This window comes from Quercus lobata, chromosome 8, assembly GCF_001633185.2.
Source record: "Quercus lobata isolate SW786 chromosome 8, ValleyOak3.0 Primary Assembly, whole genome shotgun sequence".
In the NCBI taxonomy this organism is placed as follows: Eukaryota; Viridiplantae; Streptophyta; class Magnoliopsida; order Fagales; family Fagaceae; genus Quercus; species Quercus lobata.
The window spans coordinates 32,007,499-32,015,893 of NC_044911.1; positions in this window are offsets into that span (position 1 = coordinate 32,007,499).

Consider the following 8,395-nt stretch of genomic DNA (forward strand, 5'->3'; position numbering starts at 1 on the left):
TTTTGGTACTTGTGTACCTTGGATGGCCATTGAAACAAAGTATTATAAACTTTGTATCATTTGTAGCTTAGATGAGCATCTCTATGCACAACTAAGCAAGTGAGTTTTGTAGCTTGTGTTTGTGATGAGTAAGTTTAAGTTGTCTCTTATACTTAACACTCATATGACTCTTTTTGACGGGAATGACTAGAAAATCCTAAGGGAAAGGTATAAATAACCGTCTTACCACTGTTGCCCGCCAATCATAATATGACACCTGTATGCTTCGGCATAGCAAAAATGCAGTGTCAATGACATTTGTGTGCTTAGGCATAGCAAAATTTGAATGTCAAATATCATTGGGTAATTCTTTTCTCTCTCTAATAAGCCCATGCATGATATGCTTAAAAGAAAAATCAAAACCAAAAAGATAAAAAATGCTTTAAATATGATTGCAAGCGTGTATTCTAGGAAATGTGGGAGTTATAGGATGTACCTCAAAGGTGATAGTCCCCATCAAGCAGTTATGATTGTGTGTGAGTTAAAGATTTTCTCATATCTCAAATCGTCATAACATGCATACACTTATGCAAACTTGCGATATTTTTTCACACACAACGCGCAATATTCTTTACTATTCTTGATACATGTGCAGGTAACAATGTGATTTGGCCATCACGAGGTTTTACATGTATTAATGTATGCTCACTAAACTATCTAGACTTGTTTTTAAAATATAAAATTGGTTAGATTTGTTTAGTGTGTGTGTGTGTGTGTGTTTTTGAAGATCCATGTGCTTAAATTTTCATTTGAGAGATGATTTTGAGAGCTTAATATGTTGATTGGATCGTTGGTTGAGTTGCATGTTAAATTGCATTCATGTCTGTGTTTTTCACATCTCGAAAAATTGTTTTTAAAAGCTGGCTCGACACCTCCTCGATACCTCCTCGATAACTGGCTATCTGTCGAGCTTCCTAAAACTTTTTCTTATCGCAATCTTGCTTGCACCTCGATACCTGGTGGATCTATTAAGATTGGGTCTGTATGCTCGATAGCTTCTCAACACCTGGTGGATCGATCAAGCTTCTGTTCTTAATTTTGATGAGTTGATCCTCGATACCTTCTCGACACCTCCTCGACAGATCGCTAGATACCTCTCGATACCTGCATCTGTCGAGATTTACTGGCTTTCCTATATAAGGCCTCTGCGTGATCCGATTCTCATTTCCATCGATTTCTCACTTGATACTTCTCTGTTTCTCTCCCAAAAACACTCCAATCTTACTACAATCTTGGTTTTCAAGGATTTTACAAGGTTTTTCAAGTTTTTCTTCACTTGGTAAGCTTCTAATCCTTTCTCATTCATGCATTTCATGTTTTGAAACCTAAGATTTGGGTTTTTTTAAAAAATTTTGGGGTTTTTCAACATTGGTGAGCTTTCATTGAAATTTTGGGTTGGGTTTTCACTTAAATGTGTTTAAAACCTCATACATTGCATCACATTAGCATTATAATGGTATTGCCATGGATTTAGATGTATGCTATATATTTGTGAGCTGATAGGTTTGGATTAGGCTGAGCCCATGATGAATTTTCTCTTGCATGTCACATGTTCATGCATTTCCCATGCATACGTACTTCTTTTCAATATACTTGATATATTTGAAACTGCTTGGGACTTTTCTGATTTTCATTCTTTCTCTCCCTCTCTGTTAGTTTATGTTAGTCGTGTCTATGGCACCTAAGTGTAAATCCACTCCAGTCTGGAACCCTCTTCGTTCCGGTGCTTCCTTTTCGTCTGATCCTACCCTATCTCATATCCGGTTCTGTGATGATGATAACTTTAAGGCATTTTTGGAGAACTTTTCTAGACGAGGCATTCATTTGAAACGCCAAGTCATCTTGACGAATTTTGCTGACACCGACCTTCCCTTTGTCATTCACAATAGGGGATGGGAGTCACTGTGTGACGTCCCGGTCACCTGTCCTCTCATGCTTATCCAAGAGTTTTACTCCAACATGCCGGGATTAATCGATCAGTACCTTTTTTTCTTCACTCGCGTTCGAGGTACACGCGTTCGAGGTACACGCATTCCTATCACACCACAGTTGGTTGCGGATGTGTTTCAGGTCCCTAGGATAGAGTTTCCTGACTATCCTAGTTGTGAGCGTCTGAGGACTGTATCCAGGGATGAGCTCATGTCTGCTTTTTGTGAGCGCCCTTCTTCTTGGGGTGAGCGTCTGTTTACACTATGTCGACCTTTTGCTAAAGGTCCTAGATTCATGAACATGGTGATGACTTTTGTTTTGCATCCCCTCTCTCACTATAACTCCATCACAGAGCCTCGTGCTCAATTTTTTTTGTCTCTTCTTGAGCATCTTACCATAAACTTCCCTTCTCATTTCATTTTGTCTATTATAGATGGTCATCTAGATTCGGCGTCCCGTGATAATAAGCTCATCTTTCCTTCCGCTATCACGAGGATTCTACACCATTTTTCCGTTCCTTTTCCCTCTTCCGACCATTTTACTGTCATGTGTGCCATAGATTATGCTACCGTTAAACGTAGCGAGGCCTAGCTTCGGTCGCGACAATCGGATTCAGCAGCTCCTTCCTCCCGTTCTGCTCCATCCTGTTCAACTCCATCCACATCGGCTCCTCCTTCTTCTTCGGGCGATGTGTCTTTTGGAGATATCACGGCACAGTTGTAGCGCATGGATGCTCGCCTCGATACACTCTCTATGGAGTTGTATTAGGTGAATGTTCGTGTCGGTTGTATTGCACGACAACAGGCGTCCATGGGTGGTTTTGCTCCTGAGGCTACTCCTTCACCACCTTCTCCCGTGGCTTCTGCTTCTGAGGATGAGGATAATGATGGTGATGACGATAATGCTTTGGATGATGTTGATGGAGATGCTAGCCCTACCGATGAGATGTCTACTTGACACTCTTACCCTTTGTCATTCATGACAAAAAGGGGAAGTAGTTTTGGTATGAGAGTAGTCCATCTTAAGGGGAGAGTTAGTATATGACCATTTTGTTAGGAGGAGTGTTGATACTTTTTGATGGATGTAGTGATGATAGTATGTATCTTTTCTTTTCTTTCTTTTTAGATACATTACTCTTGTACATGAGGTCTTGTGACCATTTATAGACATACATTGTATTTATCTCTTTCTTTATATTGATGTATGTTTTTCTTTTACCTACCTCTTCATGTGTTGTTTCTTTTCTCCCTTTATACACATGTTTCTTATATTTGTATGTAATCTATTATTTTTGTTTCACACAAAGATACCTTGATGAGTTTTGTTTAAAGTGTTTCAAAAATACAGGTTGTCAAAGTCTACTTGCCATAAACTTTCTTCTTGCAAAGTTTTTCAAGAGTTTGTGTTAGGATAGATTTTATTGTATTTAACAAGTGAATATGAGTTGAGTGATTTATGACTTCTGAAAGTTCAAATAGTGTAAAAACACCCTTGAACGTTTAGACCCCCAATTTACAAATTAACCAACTCAAGCTTTATGACAAACAACTAGCGTGCGGAAAATGAACAAAAGCTATATTATAGAATTGGAAAAACAATCTAAGCCAAATTAAAATCACAACCCACAGCAGATAATAAAAGGCAAAAATAAAAAAGGAAGGAAGATGCAAACACAAAGACAACACGCGATGTGTTATCGAAGAGGAAACCGAAACCCTCGATGTAAAACCTCTCCGCCGCCCTCCAAGCAGTAAACAATCCACTAGAAAATGTAGTTAGGATATATGGACAGCAATAGACCTTCCAAGCCTAATCTACCCAGTGCACCTAAGCCCTCCAAGCTTCTTGCTCCAACGAGGTTGCGCCGAACCTTTTTCTTTTCTAGCTTACCGAATTCCGCTACTAGACCATAGCATCAACTAATGTAGATTGGTTCCTTCCTAACTGCTTCCCAGAACACCAAACAGCCCTCTCACAGTAATGAATATGGTGAGAACAAGGTTTTGGTAAAATGCCTCTCAAGGGTTTGATAATGGAGAGGAAGAGAGTTGAGGAATTTAAAGAGACTCTAATGTATAGATTGTAGGTGAATCAATCTTGTTTTACTCTAGGGTTTCTCTCTCAAAATTCTCTCAGGAAGCTCTCTTTCTTTTGTGGGTAAAAGGGGTATATATACTAGGGTGAGAGAGGAATGTGAAACGTCAAGTTTTTCAAAACAGGGCTGACTCGTGGCTTGTCCTCGCAACTTGACTAAGTCGCGAGATCCAGTCGCGAGATAACCATATGGCCAGTTGTCCTGTTTTTTCCTGTAGTGCTCTAGCTAGCATGACTGTTCACCTTCTGGCATGCTTGGCACATGTGCTGCATCTGGTGGCTTGCAGCTGCGAGTCACCCACGAGATCCAGCCGCGAGTCTCTGTTTTCTTACACACTCTTGAGCATTCGATACTCTATCTCACTCACTACCCTTACAACAAAACCCACCTAAATACAGGGTTACTAAATGCTGAAATACAAGCAAATTTGGCACGGAATAAAGCCAATAAGATGGTTGATTAAATTCAACCTTACAACTTCTCTCATATGTTCATTTGTTTGTTGTGGTTTTGTCATGGATTGCCAAAGGGGAGATTGTTAAGACATATATGTTTCACATGTTAAGAACATATGTCATGATTTTATGTAATTGGCTTACCCTTTGACAAAACACACTTTACTTGTATTTGGGTAGATTTAGGATGTTTTAAATACTTCAAGAAACCTTGTTTCAAGATCAAGTATTGAAACTTTCAAGTCTGTTCAAGAAAAAAAGTTCAGAGTGCAAAATCATTAAAGCTCGACAGCTGCATCTATCGAGCTTAAGGAAGCTGTTCTTCCTTTGGTGTTCTTGACAGCTGCTCGACACCTGCTATTTGTCGAGATTTAAGATTGTCAGAATTCCAATATGATTTTCTTGGGATTCGTGAATGTGTCTTTGGGCTTTCTTTTCTCCTAACCCTAAACATATAAAAGGATCAGTTTAAAGGTCGTCAAAGTGTTCACAAGTTGCACAAGCCTTGAGCAAACTCTGTTTAAACAAATTGTGACCAGAGATGAAGTTCTTGTCCTAGTTCATCTCTTTCTCTTGAAGAAGTTGTTGTGTATGTGCACCATAAGGTATTGTGACCAAACATCTTCTTGATCTTCATCGTGTGGATGAACTGAAGAACTTTGCAACCAACAACCTTCTTAGTTGGTGATTGAAGTCGCGTACTGGGATCCGCACAATTGGTTAGTCACGTACTGGGAGTCGTGCATCTGAAAGGGGAACTGTCACTACAGAACAAGTCCAATTGGGTATTGGGGTAAGGGTTCAACTGTAGGTTGGTAAGGTACTTGGATTCCTTTACTTGTAATCGCTTGTTGTGATAATAGTGGAGTTTTGGAAGTAGTGACCTGAAAATCACCCGATGGGATTTTTGCCATTAGGTTTTCCCATTCGTAAACAAATCGCCGTGTTATTTATTTTCCGCTGCATATTTAGTTTATTGGTGATTTGTTTGTGCTACCACACATTTGCATGATAAATTGATTAATTAATAACTTGGCTAATTAATTAATTAATTTATATCACAAGGGGTCATTCAGTTTGTGGCCTATCAGTGCCTATGTTTCCTCTCAACCAGACCATTTTGCTATGGGGTGTAATGATAAGAGATTTGATGTATAATGCAATGTTGCAGAAGATAGGATTTAAAGGCAAATGAAGTATATTCACCACCTCCATCAAATCTGAATGTTTTGATTTTAGAGGAGAATTGAGTTTCAATCATGGCTTTAAAAAGAACAAACTTGAAAAGGACTTCAACTTTAGACTTAAGCTGGTAAATCCAAGTAAATCTTATAAAGTGATCAACAAACAAAACATAATATCTAAAGCCATTTTTTGATTGCATAGGTGTAAGACCCCACACATCATAGTGTATAAGTTCAAAAGAAGAAGATTGAATAAACTAAGATTTTGGAAAAGGAAGATTATGCATTTTACCATACAAACAATATGTACAAGAATGATTCAAATTAGTATACTTATTCAATACAAACTTGAAATCAAGAAAAAGAAGTTTGAGAACTTGATCATGAGGATGACCAAGCCTCATATGCCAAAGTGTTTTATTGAAAATAGTGGACTTAGCAGCATTGTTACAGCCTTTTGAAGACAAAGTGAGTTGAGAAGCTTTGTAAGGATAGATGGGGTAAACTCCATCTTCACTCTTGCCTTGGTAGAGTACTTTACCCTTGGTCAAAGCTTGAATTTAAAAGATATTTTTATTAAAATAATACCAACATTTGTTATCATGACAGATTTTATTGACAGAAGCAAGATTTGAGGAAATGGAAGGAACTCTAAGCACATTATTTAGATGAATGGTTGAATAGGAAGAAGGAATGAGAGTGTTATCTATATGAGTGATAGGTAGGTTTTGCCCATTGCCAACAATGAGGTGGTCTTGACCATTGTAAGGCTTGGGAAAGCTGAGTTGATTTAGGCTTGAAGTAACATGATCTGTGGCTGCACTATCAGCAAGCCAAGGTTGCTCTTGTCCAAGACAAGCATTGGATGCAATAGTCATTATTGCAAGCTTGGTAGGTGGATGCTTGCCTTGATAGGCATAATCGATCCTATGATAGCAATCTATTGATAAATGTCCAAGCTTGCCACAAATCTGACAAGTTGGCCTCTTTGATCTTGGACCAACAACAATAGAATTGGACTGGTTTTGTTGGAAGTGAGTGAATTGATTATACGAAGGTAGTTGATTACTTCGACCTCTACCTCCTCTTACACCTCTATTGTTATAGTTCCTTCTAGCCCTTCCTTTGTTGTATTGATTGTAACTATTTCCATTAGGTTTTGAGGTAGCAGTTGCTGCCATAGCAAAGATAGGATCTTTGAAATCCAATCCTTCATTTAGAGACTCCTCTTCTGCATTTAGCATAGTTGAGAGTTCATCAAAGATTAATTGAGTACTTTTGGTCCGTATACCAGACCTGAAAGCATTGTACTCTTTAAGAGGCCCTTAATTGTAATATGCAGTAGCTTTTCATCATCAATGATCGCACCAACTCATAGTAGTTTATCTCTCACTACTTTGGTCATTGGTAGATAAAGATTCACAGTATCTGCTCCCTTCTTGAGATTATGCAGTTCACCTTTAAGGTTCATTATGTGAGATCTAGAAATGGAGGAGAACCTATTTTCCAAGACTTTCTAGACCTCCATAACAGAAGTGCAGTCAATTGTGAGTGCTAAGATGGAAGGAGACAAAGTAGAGCTTATGAATGTAAGCAAAGCTTTCTCCATTGATCTCCAGAGTAAGTAATTTGGATTCAAGATTGAGGTGTATTCACCAGAAATATCCTTAAGGAATTTATCAAGGATCAATTGTGGCTCTTCTAATAGTTCAAACATTCTAAAACCATTGAAATTTGATGCTTCCACACAATATAATTTGTGTTGTTTAGTTTGACTGTCATCATATTCGCCATGTTAGATAGAAGCAAAAGTGGCTAATTCATCACATTTACTGAGGAATTCGAAGATGTAGAAGAAGAAGTTGAAAAAGCCATTGTAGACACTCGATTTTGCACCCATGATTTAATCAAGGAAGATGACTACATAATATTATTAGCTAAGTTTATTGATAACAAAAAGCATATATGTTTTGAAGATGCAGATAATGCTAAATGGCAAATTGACGAAGGAAATTTCTGCTAGTCAAATTAAAGTATATATGATTATAACACTAAGTCAAAGGGAAACTAAACTTAATTTATTGGTAATCATAAATAATAATTTTCTTTTTTCTATAATCCTTCCATGGGGTGGGGTTGAGATGGAGGGGGGATCATATTAAATACATGCTTGCTTCGATAGATTTAAACTCTTGAACCATAATATCTCTCATGCATTAAGGAATATTATTACAACTTTTGACTTTCTAAATTATAGTTTGAGCCTAATGTGAGAAACATCATAATTTCATGACCAAAACCACAATCCATAATGGCCAGAAGCTTAACACCAAATACACACTACAAAATACCTCCCCTAGCCCTAACCCATACCCATCATGAGCTAGTGGTGGTTGCAACTTTAGCAAACTCACAACCAGCGCTGTCAAGTGCACCACCAAGATGGTTGTACCTGGCACGAAAATTGGGGACTCATTGAAGGTGAATCTTCCCACTTCAGCATCACTGGCATCATCATTAGATTGGTCTTTTTGTGTTACCTATAGAGCACCTATTAAACTACTTTATCAAACAGAAGAAAAACTAAGAAAACATAGAAAAGAGAAAGAGAAATAGAGAGAATAAAGAAAGAATCACAGATGTAGATGCAGATCTATTAGTTGTATTGGTGGTGTAATTTGTTGCTGATGAAG